At 39.9% G+C, this 16,615-nt stretch overlaps 1 protein-coding gene across 1 annotated transcript in view; it reads left to right on the top strand.

The window, feature by feature from the left end:
* Positions 1-10,232: 10,232 nt before the first annotated feature.
* The window catches only part of GPR156 (G protein-coupled receptor 156), a 120,089-nt gene continuing 113,706 nt past the window's right edge, over positions 10,233-16,615 (top strand). Inside the window, exon 1 of the mRNA XM_074214595.1 lies at positions 10,233-10,409. The gene's annotated coding sequence lies outside the window, so the exon portion shown is untranslated. The remainder of the gene's footprint in view (positions 10,410-16,615) is intronic.

Below are 16,615 nucleotides of genomic sequence, written 5' to 3'. Positions count from 1 at the left end.
CATCAGAGAATTCAATTCAGGGGACATGGAGAACTAGGGAAAGACTGGGCTGAGTGAAGAAGGGTTGAGGTGCTGACCTCCCCAAAATGAGCATGTCACCCACTGTATGTCTCCCTGCAAATGTCACCTCCTGTTAAGGCAGCCCAGTGAATCAAGCATGTTTTTGTTTTTCTCTTCCACTAGCTGTCCTGTATATAGTTACCTCCCTGCTCAAGCTGGGGTCAGTCTCCTGATATTAGGTAAACTCTTACTGATAGAATTTCATACGTGCCATCTGTCTAGTCTCTGCCTCAACCAATCTCTGAGATGGCTTGAGAGCCACAGATAAAACAATCATTTTCCTGAGACCTGAGATTCTTTAGGAGTTGCTCTTAAATGGGGGATTTTAGGAGCCCTCTGACATAGTACATTGACCAGTAAAATGGAAGTGTAATTGCATTGTCTCCATTCTTTTGTGAGATAATTCCTAGAACTAATTAATACATTTTTTAACTCTTCTCAGTTGTGCTACAGACAGATCTCTTCTTAGATGTGTTGCAGACAGCTCTCTTATTAGTTATGTTGCAGACAGATCTCTTCTTATTTGTTGGAGACAGCTCTCTTCTTAGTTATATTGCACATAACTCTCTTATTAGTTTGTTGTAGACAGATCTCTTATTAGTTGTGTTGCAGTCAATTAGGAATCACAGAAAAAGGCTCCTCACATCAAAATCTTTTCCCCCACCAAGACTGTTTAGTCAACTTAGGTAAGTAATTGCTTTTTGGTGAGGGAGTTCAGATCACCACATGTAAATAATTAAATGACAATACAAGACTTACAAAACAACACCAGACAACAACTTAAGAAGAGTTATGAGTCAGTAAAGACTGTATAACTTAGTAAATATTGGAAGTACTATAGAAGTTCAAAGCAGGAAGTTTCAAGGGCATAAGATGACTCTACTTGAATTGTTTCAGTTGTGTCCAATTTGTTCCAACTCTTCATGACTCCATTTGGAGTTTTCTTAGAGATACCTGAGTTGCCATTTCCTTCTCCAACTCATTTTACAGAAGAGGAAACTAAGGTAAATGAGGGTTTGATTGAGTTGCCCAGAGTCACACAGCTAGCAAGTATCTAAAGCCAGGTTTGAACATAGGGAGAGGAATCTTCCTGACTCCACAGAGCCCCCTAGCTGCCCTATGAGACCTTTAAGAGAATTACTGAAAAAAGAAGGAAAGAAGAAAAGCAGTAGGAAGATAAGGGGAAATGAACAGGCAGATGGATATAGGATAAGAAATATGGAAGGAAAAGCAGAACAAAAACAAGATGGGAGGGGGGGAATAGATATGGAGATACATAGAAAAGAAAGAATATTAGAAAGAGAAAGCAGTTTTAGACAAAAAAAAAAGACCAAATTCCCTCATGCTGTAGTAAATCTCTTACTCTTCCCCCTTGAAGACTGGAAGACCCTTATGCTTCCTGTCCCTTTTAGACAGATAAGATGGATTTGAAGTAATCTATTTTGGGAGAACTAGAATAACACTGTCATATTTTTAGTGCCTAACTAGAGATATCAGCACAAAGAAATAAAATGAGATAATCCCTGATCACAATGAATTTACATTCTAATTGAGGAGACAACACATTCACATAAAAATCTATACATATACAGCACTATAAAAAGTTAATAAATTCAAAACTATGCAATGTTCTTGATGCACATGGTTCCCTGGCAAGGTTGAGTGAAGGCTTAGGCCTCTTTTAAAGAAAACCTTTATGGAAAGTCATTTGGGAGGCAGGGCATAAGCATCTGGAGGGATTGAGAAAAGCTCCAGGCAGAAGATGGTGCTTGAGTTTCATCTGAAAGGAACAAAAGAACACTCCAGGTGAGAAAGTCCATTTCAAACTTGGGGGGGGTGGCATTTCAGTGTAAATGGGAGATGAAGAGTCATGGATGAGAAGGAGAGGAAAAGCCAATTGGGCTGGATTGGAAAGGGAGGGAGGGAAGGAAAATAATGTCCAATGAGGCTGGAAAGGTTGGTTGAGGCTACATAGGTCACTTAGATCCCTGGAGAAGAGTAACAGACCCTCTTTGATAAGGTACAAACTAACCTCCTCTTCAGTCCTCCCCCCAATCCTGTAGAGGTAACTTTTTGTTCTTACATCTCAAGCATTAGCTATAGGATCAATGAGATGAGGCTTCCTTTAAGACCTAAAGTCATTAGCTATGGAATCTCCCTAGCAATAAGAATCACAGAATTGCTAAGTCATTGATGATGAAGTTCATACACAAGATGATCCTTAGTTGACCTTTAAGAAATATCTGTCTTTATAAATTTGAGACATGTCCAATGTGAGAATTTATATAACATTACCAGGATGACTCTTTTTTCTTTTTCCTAACAGAAAAGAAGAAAAATATTGTTAATTTAAAAAAAATTAATGGTAAAATTTAGAATTAGCTGTCTTCAGGTTGAAGGATTATCATGTGAAAGAGGATTAAGTTTGTTCTGTCTGTGTACAAAAACCAAGAGAAATGAGTAAAAGTTGATAAGTGACAAATTTAAACTTGATGCCAGGAAAAAAAATCTTCCTAACCGTTTGAGCTGTTTCCCTAAAGTGGGAAGTGGTGAGTTCTCCCTAATCATCAAAGAGTGACTGGATAACCCTGGCAAGCTTATTTTATACTGCAGGATGCCTTTAAGCTATGGGTTGGACTATATGAACACTAAGGTCTCCCTCCCCCAACTATAAATTCTGTGATTCTATGAGAAAACATGTCAGACCTACAGGGTACTGGAGAGACATGAAGGTTTTCTTGAAAAGAGTCCTCAGCCTCCATTCAGCCTTGCCTGGGAACCATGTGCATCAAGAAGCCAGCACCAGATGGAGACACAGACCAACAGGGAATTGGGGCCAGACACACAAATTAAGATCTGGAAGAAGGCCAACTTTTTCTATAGGGGCCCAGGAGAAAGGAAAATCATGCCGTGTAGAAAGGCAAGAGGAAGAAGGATCAGCATAGTCAGGAGTCACAATGGGATGAAGGGCCTAGTCCCAGTTCTTCACCCATATTCAGACCACAGGATTGCTTGACTCCCTATAAATTTCATGATCTTTCTTCTAGAATCAGGATTCCAGGTTGTGGAGAGGGGAGATGGGCAAAGGAAGGGGAGTATACTTATGTCAAGAGGGCAGTAAAGGTTCCTAGGCAGGCAGAAGCTTGAATTAAATGGGGATTATTTTATTTTTGAAAGCAACCTCAAACTCTCCCCTCTGTAGAGGAACCCTCATGAAATAGAAATGTGTTTGGGTAACCTATAGTTCCTTAAGGAAAGCAGAGACACACTGTAGAGAGAAGAAAAGTTTTCTTAATGATTTATGTACTTAATGATTAGTCCTTTGGGTTTTATCTGGTTAAAGAAGACCTCTTTTATGGATGATGTTTTTGAAATTCTAGTATTCCTAAGGGGATCCCTGGACTAGAGGTATGAGCAAACCAGGATTTTAAAGAAAAGCTCCCCATTTTGAACTTGATTTGTAGGAGTCCAGAGTTTCAATATTAAGTTGTGAGTTTTGTAAAGTATTATTATTGCTACTTGAGATCACTTATTATTTGTTTATTGTTGCTATTTTAGTTACCAGTTATCATCAAATTAATTCAGTAGTTCAAAATAATTCTTGCATTGAGGACACAACTAGCCTGCTCTCATTTTCAAACTCCAAAACTTAGAGTTTTATTTTTCTAATAGAATACACTAAATTTTGTAATCTTTTTTTTTATTCTTTCCTCTGAAACTTCCGAGTTGGCTCAGAATTTTTAAATAGTTTTTACTCTGCCTGAAAATTCCTTTTAAATTCAATGAAATGTGCCAAATTGCCTTATCTTTGTTGAGCATTTACATCTATTTCTATCCACAATAACTAAAAGTTACATTTGCAAGCAGCTTTTATTTTCTTTTGTTTAATTTTCAAAGCAAATCCACTTTCATTTTGCTAAATGATTTGTTGTTTGTTTGCTCCTAGTTTAGTTCTAGTGAGACTATACTACAGTGGAAAACCATAACAATTAAAAGCACCCATTGAGCATAAGTTAACCATTGTTCATAGCTCTTTAATCTTATCAAAGTTTCAAAGATTTCAATCTGAATTTGATACTCATTGGAATCTGAAGGAACTACTGGGTCAATACTAGAGAAAACTATCAAGAAAACCCAGCTTATCTTCTATAGCTTGTTTCAGTATTTCCTGAACTACATAAATATTCATGAATTCAGGATCATGAATATTCAGGTTCCTATCACAGAATTTCTCACTGGACTCCACCCCTTTGTGACAGTCAAAATCTATCTTATTGCTGCTATATTGGAGGAAGAATGGAAAAAGTAAAGAGAACTGAACCTGTAATTCCATTAATATAGAAAGGTTCCAAGAGCAAATTCCTTGTCTCAATATCGATCAGCACCTGCTCTGCGATTTATAGTTACCTGGGGGCTAGAGAGGTTCCCTGGCTTGCCCAGGTTCACATAGCTAGCACACGTTAGCTGAGTCTAAGTTCTCTATCCTCAGTCTTCCAGAGTAGAAATAGGGACTGAATCTATGATTTTGTTGAAGAAATTTGATCTATCAGTGCAAGTCAGTATTTCTCTGCAACTTGTCTTAGATGTTTTCTGACAGGATAAGTAGTTTGCCAATAATCACATAGTCAGTACATGTCACAAGAAGGATTTGAACCAAGTTCTCTCTAATTCTGGGAGATTCTCTGTTCACTACCCTATACTGCCAGATAAATCTTCCTCAAATATAGCTTTTATCATGTTATTTTTCTACTCAAACATTTTTTCAATGGCTGTTTTTGTTTGCCAAGCCAAATAACAACTCCTTCCTTCAGCGCTCATGTAAGACAAGCTGATTCCAATCTTCCTTTCCAGTCTTGTGTCCTACAGTTCCTCTACATGATGCCTTGTAGATCACTTGCACTTAATCCATGCCTGAATTCATGACTGAATTTTGTACAAACTCTCAACTCTAGTCAGAGTCTTATCTAGGAATTTTTTCAAATAGGTAAAAAACAAAGGAGGAGGTAGGAGAAGGGCATGATGGTGATAGCCATGTTGGTACAGAGAACCACTCAGCCCAGCCCCTTTCCTAGAGATTCTCGCCCTCATCCCCATGGGAAAGTCAGGTCTCAGGAGAGGATCACCATAGTAAAAAGATCCTGGTGGTGGTGGCCTGAGGATAGTTGCAATCACCTTCCAAATTCATCTGCTAGACAGGGTGCAAGGACACCAATTGCTACAGAGGAGAAAATGTCCCTTCTCTAGAGTAAAGTTTAGGACACCAATAATGACTCCATCCCTAGCCAAACTATTCTGTATGCTTTGTTCTTTCTTCAACTTTTGCTCATGCTAATTTCTCTCTATTTAGAATGTCTAGAGGTCTAGCGAAATCATTTATATCCTTTAAGGCCCAGTCCCAAAGCCATCTCAATCAATAGGCATTTTTAAGGGCCTAATGTAGTAGACTCTGTATTCCATGAAAACTTCCCTGCACACCCCAGTTGGAAGAGTTTGCTCCCTCCTCTAGAATCCTCATTGTTTGTTCCATTCATATGACAAATCATGAACTACCTTGTCAAGACACTCATCTTCGTTCTTCCACTAGAATGTATTTTCCTCCAGGGTTGGCCATTCTTAAGAATGCCATCCATATCTGTGGAATGTATGGATGAATGTGTCTTTCTGAAACAAGCCACTTCTTTGAGCAATTATTCAATGATGTCTCTTGGATCAAAATGAAAGTTGTGTTATGCAATGTGTCTATGTATATTTGCACATATATGTGTGTGTATGTATATTTACATGTTCTTTCCTTTTGAGTAGGACAGGCAACAATTTGAAAGTTATCAAAACCGAAGTACACCCATAATACACCCACGTCCCCCTCCCCAGCCCACCATTGAGGTGTCCTCTTCTTACATGACTTGAAATTCCCACCTCATGTGAGTTTAGCCAATACAATTAACCAGTACGAATCTATTAATTATCTGCTATGTACCAGTCACTGTTAAGTGGCAAAGAGGCAAAAAAAATAGTCCTTGCCCTTAGTCAAAGTGCAAATAAATGTATACAAAACAAACTATATACAGAATAAATAGGAAATAATTAGTAGAGGAAAGGCACAACAATTAAGATGAGTTGAGAAAAGCTTCCTATAGAAGGTAAGATTTTAATTGAGATTTGAAGGAAGTTTCAAGGGAGAAGGGAGAATATTCCAGGTATAAGGAAAATTCTTGGGGTCAAGAGATGGACTATCATATTTGTGAACAGCCAGGAGGTCAGTGCTACTGGATTGAAGAATATAGGTCCAGGAATATAAGACTAGAGAGATTGACTGGCTGACTGGTCATTGTTCTTTATGCTTCAATATGTCTGATTGTGGCTAAGCAGACCAATACAAGCTTGGAAGCTCTATTACAGGTTGGGTACAAACCGTCCATATGAACATTTGGAATAAAGATATGTCTAAATTTGTATATCTCAAATTTCTTTCGAGCTACTGAAATTCTGCTTTGCTTATTGAGCATAGCTTTTTCTTTGAAACACAAGTACCATCCTTGACAATCCTGTGCCAGTGTCTCCCTTGTCTCACAATTCAGAGGGACCTCAAGTGTGTCCTTGTATCACTTCTTCTGACTTTGGTGTGAGTGCTTACTTCACATGAGTTCTCTGTAAAATAGTCTTTTAGGCAAATAGTCTTTTGGTATTTGAACAACGTAGCCAGTCCACCAAAGTTATGAACTCTGCAGCAGTTTGAATAGTTGGCAGTTCAGCTGGAGAAAAAGGATTCAGTATTTGGTACCTTATCTTGCCAGGCAATCTTCAAATGTTTCTAAGACTATTAAAATGGAAACAGTTCAGTTTTCTGAAACAGTACTGATAGACTGTCCAACTTTCACAGGTTTACAACCATGAGGTCAGCATATTGACTCTGTAGACCTTCAGTTTGGTAGCCGGTCTCATACCGCTTCTCTCCCACATTTTCCTTCAAAGCCTCCCAAACACTGATCTAGCTCTGGTAATTCATGTATCAACCTCATTATCTATGAGTACACCCCTGAAAGTATCCCAACAAGATAAACAAACTTACCATAGCATTCAAAATGTCTCTCTTTAACCAGTGATTCTGGCTGTGGTGCTGGCTGGTGAAGAAATTAGCACAGAGAATTGAACCATACTCTTTTGGATCTTAGGCTTAGAGGCTGCACTGAGTGCACAATCATCTGAGAATAAAAGTGGTGCACCAACTCTTCCTCCACTTTATTCTTGACTTATAACCATTTCAAGTTAAATAATTTACCATCAATTCAGTAGCTGGACTTGATACTACTTTCATCCTTGATACATCTGACATCACTGAAAATCTCACTAAAAGGCATGGGATTAAGCACACAGCCCTGCTTCAACCTCCTGGTGACTGGGAAAGCATGAGAACATCATCCATTATCCAAGCATGCTATTGTGGAACTGGTATACAATACTGTTGAACTTCTCCAGGCAACCAAATTTTGCTATAATCTTCCATAACCCTCATAACTGACAGTTACCGATAGTCTTGGTCAGACAATGAATGTTGTGTTCACATTCTTCTTGCTCCTGGAATTTCTCCTAGAATTGATGGGTAGCAAATACCATATCCACCACTCTATGGACCTTTCTGAAGCTCACCAGCTTGGATAGATGACCATCTTCATTGAGGAGGATCAGTCACCTAAAAGGAGGACTCTGGAAAGACTGCTAAGCAATGCTGTGATTGTCACAAGACAACCTATGAGGAGAAGGCTACATTATGAAGGACTTTTAATGCCAAAAAGAGCATTTTATACAAAATGATCCTGGAGGCAATAGGGAGCCAGTGGAGTTTATTGAACAGAGTGGTGATATCATCAGGTTTATATTTTAAGAAAATCACTTCACTGGCTGAATAAATGAGTTAGAGGGGGAAAAGAGCTGCGGCAGGCAGATAGCATCAGGCCACTACAATAACCTAGTCATGAAGTGATGAGAGACTACACTAGAGTCTTAGAAGCAAGAAGTAACAAGAGGGTCTTCAGGAAATTAAAGTGGACCCATAAGTGCCTTATAAGCTCTTTATATGTGGATCCTTTGCATAAGAGATGAGACAGTCAAGTCCTGTGCAGACACTCCTAATGAAGTAGTGGCTGGTGGCTGTGTCCTTCTTTCTCAAAAGGATGTCTCTATGGTGGAGTCGAGTTAAAGTGTGTCCAACTGTGGCTGACCAGACCAATATGAGTTCATGAGTTCGTAATGCTCTACCAACAGGTTAGGCATACACACACACACACACACACACACACACACACACACACACACACACAAACACACATACATTTGGGGATAGATTCTCTAAATTTGTGCATCTCAGGTTTCTTTTGAGTCATTTCAATTCTGCTTTGCTCATAGAGCACCTTCTCTGACAAGGGCATGCCATATTGGGCAGTCTTGTGCCAGTGTTTCCCATGTCACGCAATTAATTCCAAAGTTCTTAAGAAAGACCTTGTATCACCTTTTCTGGCCACCCCCCCCCACTTTGAGCACTTGCCCTGTGTGAGTTCTTAATATGTTTGGCATTCAAACAAGGTGACTTGATAAGGAAACTCTATCAATGGAGATGAACAAATATTCTGGAACACATGGTCTTAGAATGTTGCCTGGGGCCACTGATGGATTAAATGATCTGCCTTAGACCACACAGCTAGTATGTAGTCAGAAGAAGGACTGAAAGGTCTTCATGATTCGGTCCAGCACTCACCACTGTACTACCTAGCCCCCTCATGGAAGACAATATTCTGACTAGACAATGGTCTCATTTTAGAAAATTAACTGTCTATGAAGAGAGCAAGTCATCAATAAACTCTGGATAGATATTCTAATTCCCAATCATCTTATGAAACTAAGATCATGGAAGAATACATTTATTCAGGAGCCATAGAAGCTAATTGCATTCCATTCTCCTCCATTTTACTGGGAGGGAATTATGGGAAGGTCCAGAGATGGTCATTATCTGAGGCAGAATTTGAATCCATGACTTCTAATTCCAAATCCAGAGTTCTTTCCACTGACCTGTGTTGCTTCCAACAATCCCCACTGTCTTTTAGTATGAAATTAGATTAAACAGGAGTCAGGATGTTAGAAAGATGAAATAAATTTTACCTCCCCTCCCCCTCCCCACCCCATTCAGAAAGAGCCCTCTCCTTATTTTGGAATCATGAATACTCACTATTGTCAAGTCTAACTTTATTGAAATAAAATTTTGGTGCTTTTGCCCTCCGAAATTTGCAATCCACAAGTAAACAAACAAACAAAAATGTTGTTTAGTTGATTGGCCCTGTCAGACAGACTCTTTGTTGATCCCATTTGAGTTTCAGCTTGGGTAGAGTTACTAGAGTAGCTTGCCATTTCTTTCTCCAACTCACTTTACAGTTGAGGAAACGGAGGCCTTCAGGGTTAAGTGACTTTCTAGTGTCACACAACTCTATTAAGCGTCTGTGGTTGGATGTGAACTTGGATCCTCATGACTTCCAGCCCAGAACCCACTTTGACAGCTGGCTGCCCTAAGGGAAGAATCAATATGTTAATAATAGAAGCTGTCCCGGATAAAGTTTATCTTTGTTTTGTTTTGAAGGCAATGGGCTTAAGGGACTTGCCCAAGGTCACACAGCTACCTCATTATTAAGCTCTGAGTTCATATTTGAACTCAGGTCCTCTTGACTCCAGAACCAATGCACTATCCACTGGACCGACAGGATAAAGTTTAGAAAATTAGAAGAGGAACACGAAGTCAGTCACTTTTCAATAGCAAGTGGTTTCATCATAACAGCCTGCCCTCCCACGCCAGTTTTCAGTACCTGCTCTGACTAAAGACACACGCAGCCCCCTTCTAGCTCCGATACCCTCCTTTAGAGTGAAGTCAAGCCTGTCACTGAAGACCTCAGGGTCAGAAAATCCCGGCAGGAGAGGAGCAGAACAGAAAAGGAGAGGATGAAAGGAGGGGTCCAGGAGATGGGAAAAGGGTAAGCTGGCAGAGCCGAGTGGAAAGGGCTAGGCGGGGTTGGAGGGTGGGGGGATGGAGGCGGGGTTGGAAGGGTGGCCCAAGAGGGTGAAGGAGGCGGTGGCAATGGCAGAAGAGGGAGGAGAAAGAAAAGCTGAATTTTTAAGAGCTTAACCCAGGAGAGCAGAGGCTGCAGTCTGCATCTCCTTCCGCCTGGCTTCTCCGGCTGCATCCTTCTGATCCTCCCCGGAGACCAGGCTGAGCGAGGAGACCCAGAGAGCCAACACCTCTGCCAGCACCCCCAGCACCACCTAGCCTCGGCGCTTGCTCCGAATCTGCCGAGGCGGGAGGCTCCCAGGTGAGTGTGCCCCGCGGGTTCGGGTCCAGACTCCTCCACGTGTGGAGGGGAGGGCTGCGGGAGCTGGGTCCGGTCTTCCGGAGGTGGCCGGGCCAGCTGTTGGGTCAAAAACCTGACTCCGTAGAGTTCACCTCGGGCTGGAGCGAGTGGCCTGTCCCCTCTGCCCCCTGGCAGGAGGGAAGCCAGGGCCCTCCCCTGGCAGGTCGAGCCCACCAGCCCTGTGGTCTGTGACAGGTAGTGAGCCTACCAGACTTTGCAGAACTGTCTGTTTCAAGACTTCCCGCCGCCCCGGTTCGTTGCCACCTCCTGCCTTTGAACTGTGGGAATCCTGGGGGAACGCTGGGGTCTGGCCACAGCCTCCTACTTTAAGGGCTACTGTGGTGAGCAGAGTTCTCTATAGGAATTTATAATAGGACCCTAGATCTGAAACTGCAGGGGACTCCAGAAAACCATCTAATCCACTCGCCTCCCCTCTTCCCCAAGATATTTTACTGCTGAGGAACCTGAGGTCCAGCAAGGCTAAGGAATTAGCAGAGATAGCAGGTTTCAAAAGCACAATTGGAACCCAGGGCACCTGACTCCACGCCATACTCTTTGCACTTCACTGGCTTGAAATTGGAAACTCATCGGATCTAATGGTACCTTTATAAGGGGCAGGGGGAGTGAGGGGCAAAGCAGGACTCTTTTTTCTCTTCTATTTGTACGATCTGAAAGAGGACACTGAAAATCTTAGAAACTTTAAGGTCAGGGACTCCCACCTTTGACCAAGATGGGAACCAGGTTAGTGTGATGCAATATGCTATTGGCTAAGGTGATATTCTGATAGAAAGCTGCAACTGGGCTTTGCTGCTGGAACAACTGGTTTTCTGAAAAATTTCTCATTTCTGAGAGTTGAAATTGAGAAACTTGTAAGCCTTTTTATGAGGTATGTTATCATTTCTCCATCAACTTCATTCTCGGTTCTTAGATGAAATTATGCCCATTTATTTATTTATTTCCTCTCCACCATTTCCAAACTATCTCAATCTTTTTTGTATTTTTTGTCACTTGGAGGCATATGTGGATCTTGGAAAGAAAATGATGAGCCACTTTGACTGTCATTGAAATCACCTATCTACCCATTCTTTGTCAAGTTTATTAAGCTACAACTATGTATCAGGCTCTAGGATCCAAGTACAAAGAATGAAACAATCACCATTCAAAAGGACCTTGTATTGTAATAGATGAAAGAAGAGGTACCAAACTTTAGGTCCTCCCCAGGAGTGGTGAGTGTTTCTTCTCTGAAGTGGGTTCCCCTTTTTCATTGCCTCTGGCAAGAACTGGTTTTCCTAATAGCCATGGCAAGGTCATAGGTTACCTTTTAGATTAGAGGATGAGAATATGGAAGCCATCTGTTAAAAGTAGATCTGTTGATTCTGTGTATGTGTGTGTGTGTGTGTGTGTATGTGTGTATGAATATATAGCTACTTCATTCATTTGTTCTTCAATAAGCATTAACAATTTACTATGTATAACACATTGTTCAGGGACAGAAAATTATATAATAATGTATACTGTTTTGTATGTATACACAGTATAATCAAATACATCTGTGATGTCATCAGGAGTATTACCTCCAATGATGCACAAAGCACATTCAAACCTACCCGTCCAGCATCCTTTAAGTCTGCCATGGGGTCCACCCAGAAGAATTTTATTCTTTGTTCCATATATATTTATATATATGTATATATATATATATATACATATATATATATGACCATACTTTATATAGACTTATGCTCCAACCTTAGGCTGATCATTGGAGCAGACCCCACATAAAGTCTGATTCCCACTAGCTACTAATGCCTTTCAATTTTATCCTGAATTTATTTTTTATATATGAATCTCTTTATTGATATGCATGATATATATGTATACACACATACATAGGGTGTTCCAAAAGTCTTATCCAGTTTTAAGTTTTAATAAACCTTAACATCTTGTTTTTTTAAAGTTTTAGTGATAAACTATAATAGCTTAAAACCATATTAAATTACAAGCATATTCCTTTCCCTAATAGAAATGTAAGCCCCTTAAGGGCAGGGACTGTTTCATTTTTGTCTTTGTAACCTAAACACTGAATACAATGCTTGAGACACAGTGGATATTTAATAATGCTTGTTGATTGATTGATTGATAGAGCTGTGATTTCAATTAATATCAGGAGTTCCTAGTGAGGAATTCAGGACCAGAAATTGTTCTGCAACCTTTAGTTTTAAAAAGTTGCCTGTAACTCTGCATGTAGACATACAACCAAGATGTGCCAGGGGTCAGACCAGGAAGAAGATCCTCCTGGCTTTGCTTCTCCTTCCTTCTCTCCTCCTTCTATCCACTATGATTGCTATTAGAATAAATAATAAAGTGCTCTATAGACCATTGGTTTTAATACAGACCACATGCTTCCTAAACCAAGCTTACATAAAGCTGAAAGGGTGCCATAGGATGAGACTAAGAAACAACTTCTTACATACCCCATCAATACCATTCAATGCTAGTGTAACTACAGAAGGTCCCACACTCATTTTGTGTGCTTATTTTTTTTCTTTCAAAATGTTTCATGAGTGTATGAGTGTATTCCACATTTGGAGGCCCATGGACTCCCCCCCTACATCCTCTTCCCAGACAGACTTAGAAGAAGATAGGAAGAACTGCAAAGAATAGCCCCACTGTGGTAGATTTACAGGAAGACACAGAGAAGATCCTATAGGTTAAGAAGGCATGAATATGTTGTGATCTGCACACCTGGAGGGGCTAACTGTACTAATGAGATCATAGAAACCTTGAAATATTTAAGACCCATGGATTGTTATTCATCTTAATGTTTTCCCTCTGTCATTGCCCTCAGTTTATCTGTCTATAATTTGTTTATAGTGGTTGTTTGCCCATTGTCTCCCCCCATTGAGGACAGGCTCTAGTTTTGTTTATTTATTTTATCCTTCTTTTGTCACCACTGCTTAACATTATTCCTGGGCAAAATAGTAGGTGCTTATTAAATATTATTGAGTTGATTGCATGTGGATGATGTTTTTTTTTCCTTTCCTTTCAAAGAGAAATTGTTTTATGGACATGTCTTATATTTGGAGGCAACCTATATTCAGACCAATAGAGTAAAAAGGTAATTGGTTGAATAACCTGCTTTGAACTTTCCCTTTGAAAGTTATAATAAAATAGTGTTGGTGAGGATAGCATCATTACAGGCTGGACCTGTATATTACATGGACATAAAATGAAGTCACTCTGAAAGGAAAAAAACAATGATGTACATTGACAAATAATGATTCTCCCCCACCACCCAGAAATCCCCAGAGCTTCCATGGATTTTTTTTATGACCAAGGAGGAAACTAACCCAGCTGGGTCCCTCTTATTTGCTCATTTGCTCTGTGTGCTCCACTCCTAGGGCTTCCCCTTGTTCCATTCCAGAAATGACAAACCCTTTTGTTCCCTGGAGTCCATCCCCTCTGCCTGTGTTGCCTCTGCTGGAGGGCATTCAACTTTATGGAGCCTTCTCTGCTGCTGTGAGCATCTACCATTAAGAAGTAGATTCTAAGCTACAGGTCAAAATGCAACTCCTTAGGGGAAGCATATTCCAAGGAGTTATTTTCTATATTACTAACCTGCCTACTTCTTCCTAGAAGTTCTTTCCAACCTCAGGAATCCAGTGAAGCATGTAGGAGAGGGTGGGGAGAAGTTGTGGGGAATGAAAAAGAATTGGTGAGTGTTTCAAAGAGATGCATCATCCAATCAACAAACATTTATTAAGCACTAGGGAATCAAAGGGAGAATGAATTGATCCATAAAACTGTCAATTGACAATGCATATATGATCTCTGTGAAAGTAGTTTCTGTCCTTTAGAATCTACCTCCCTTGAAGTATCAGCTCCTGCATGAGTTTGCTAGAAGGGGGTAAGGAAAGAGTTGGAGGGATCAGTAGAAAGCTGCTATTTAGGGAGACTTTTAGGTGGAAGTTTTTTGGTGAATCCAAAACACAATTTTAGACTACACTCAAGTTTTATAAAGTTAGATGGGGTGGGGGGAGTAGGGTGAAGGACAGGGTTGGGGGAAGCATTCATACCCACAAGCATGTGCTGTAAATGTAAATGACCTACCACTTACTCTATGTTGAAAAACTTTTGTTGAGGAAATTGGAAAGCATGAGGGATCTGAATGTGTTATCCTCAACTTTCTTTTGTCCTCTAAAAATAAAGGCAATTCTCACTGCATTTTTCACTTTAAGTTCCTACTGTATCCTGGGCCATCACCAGTTGCCTTGACTTTTGTCTCCTTGCCTTTGGACTGGAAGAAAGAGAGAGGCTGACAACTTTGCATAGCTCTGCCTCACTCCTACTCCCTCAAAAGTCAAGATCTCACTCTCCTGTTGTCATCATTGGTTCTCTTTGAGAAAGGACAAAAAAAAATGAGGGGGGAGTGGGAAAGGAAGGGAAGAGATGGATTCCTAGAAAGCTATTTCTCTTAGTAAGATGTTCCCAAAGAACCAAAGAACCCTTTGGTTTGAAGCAGAAATTAGTTTTTTGTTTATTTTTATCCTGGGGTGCTCTAGGTATTCTTTCAATTGGTGCTTTCTTTTTCTGCCTTGAGACATTCTGGGAAGTTTTCTGGTTCCATTTCTTACATTAGTTTATTCATATTTTTTGACTCATGTTCTTCTGGGAGACCATAATCCTTAAATCGTCTATGCATCTGGTCTTTGAAATCAATATGTCAAACTTGTATAGCTATCATGAGTTTTTTTAAATGTTATTGCTTTTTACTGCTCTTTTATCAAATAGTCATTCACTTCAGTATACTTATATTGCCAATTTATTGCTCTCTTTTACTTAGAGATATTTACCACTAGTATTCAAGTATTTTTGTTTTTTCTCCTCTCTTTTCTCTTTTATTACTTTTATGGTACAGGTCTAAAATCCTACCATTTGTTTCCTTGTAACTTCTCTCAAGATTCTGACTGCTCTTGAAACATTCTGGAATATCCTGCTGTGGTTCCATGCTTTCTTGAAAATCTACAGTCTTCTTTGTTTCATCTGGTTTTGTTTCAGTTTTCCTAAGTTTGCAATACTTATTTAGAGATATTTATGATCTTTTGGTAAGATATTGTTAGTCATCATCCCTTCTAATTTTAGTATCTTACCAGTTGATGCATATGCTTATGCCCTAGGTTTTTTAAAAATGGAATGCCAGGGGCAGCTAGATGGCACAGTGTATGGAGCACTGGCTCTGGAGTTGAAGTTCAAATCTGACCTCAGACACTTAATAGCTGTGTGATCCTGGGCAAATCGCTTAACCCCATTGCCTTGCAAAAAAAAAAAAACCTTAAAAAATGGAATGCCATTATTTTGAAATATTTGGTAGTTTTAATCTTTTTTTACCCCTCATTCCCCTATTGTTCACTTTCTAACTCTTTTTCCTTTGATGTTGGGTTAAATTGGAGCTGGACATTTATCTTGGCCTCATTCCAAGTTGAGGAGTTTACTTTTAACTGACTTTGGTCTTAACTCTAAGTAACTTCAAAGGGGGGGATACAGTTAGTCCCCATTAGATACTAGTCCCTTTCCTTAAGGCCTCCCACCAACATTGCATCTCTGCCCCAGTTGTCTCCTTTCTTTAATTCTCTGGCTGTAATGAGTCAGTGTCTACCACTTTTTGTAAGCTTAAGTGGTAGGATAATGGGTTATCTGGTCAGAATTTCAACCACACTAATCTAGGTGTCATTGTAGCAATAAAGAAAGACTAATCCCTTTCCTTCTATTCCTTAGCCTTCTCTATAAACTGTACAAGCAGAGTTGAGGTCCACTGCTGTTACAACAGCAAAGATTGTAGCAGTAATGAAATCTCTAAATGAGACCCAAAGTACAAGCACAGTGGTCAGTTTGTGTTCCTACTAGTATAGAGACTGGTGGAGAAGAGGAAGTGAATTCTCCACTGTTAATAACTAAGGCTTACATTATGTTTGGTTTCTTGCTTTCTAGTACTAGGGGAACTAGTTGTGATTGCTCTAACTCTGGCTCATAATTCCTCTTCTAAGTATTCTTTGAAGTTAATGAGAATTGGAGAAAATATCTAGTCCTTCATCTTGCTGGTGATATGATGAACTTTAATAAGTTGCTTCTAAAAACATAGTTCCTATCATTCCTGCTTCCACTTCTGT

This window comes from Macrotis lagotis, chromosome 1, assembly GCF_037893015.1.
Source record: "Macrotis lagotis isolate mMagLag1 chromosome 1, bilby.v1.9.chrom.fasta, whole genome shotgun sequence".
Taxonomy (NCBI): Eukaryota; Metazoa; Chordata; class Mammalia; order Peramelemorphia; family Peramelidae; genus Macrotis; species Macrotis lagotis.
Note: the sequence above shows the minus strand (reverse complement) of the source record. Positions and strands in the feature narration are given on the sequence as shown.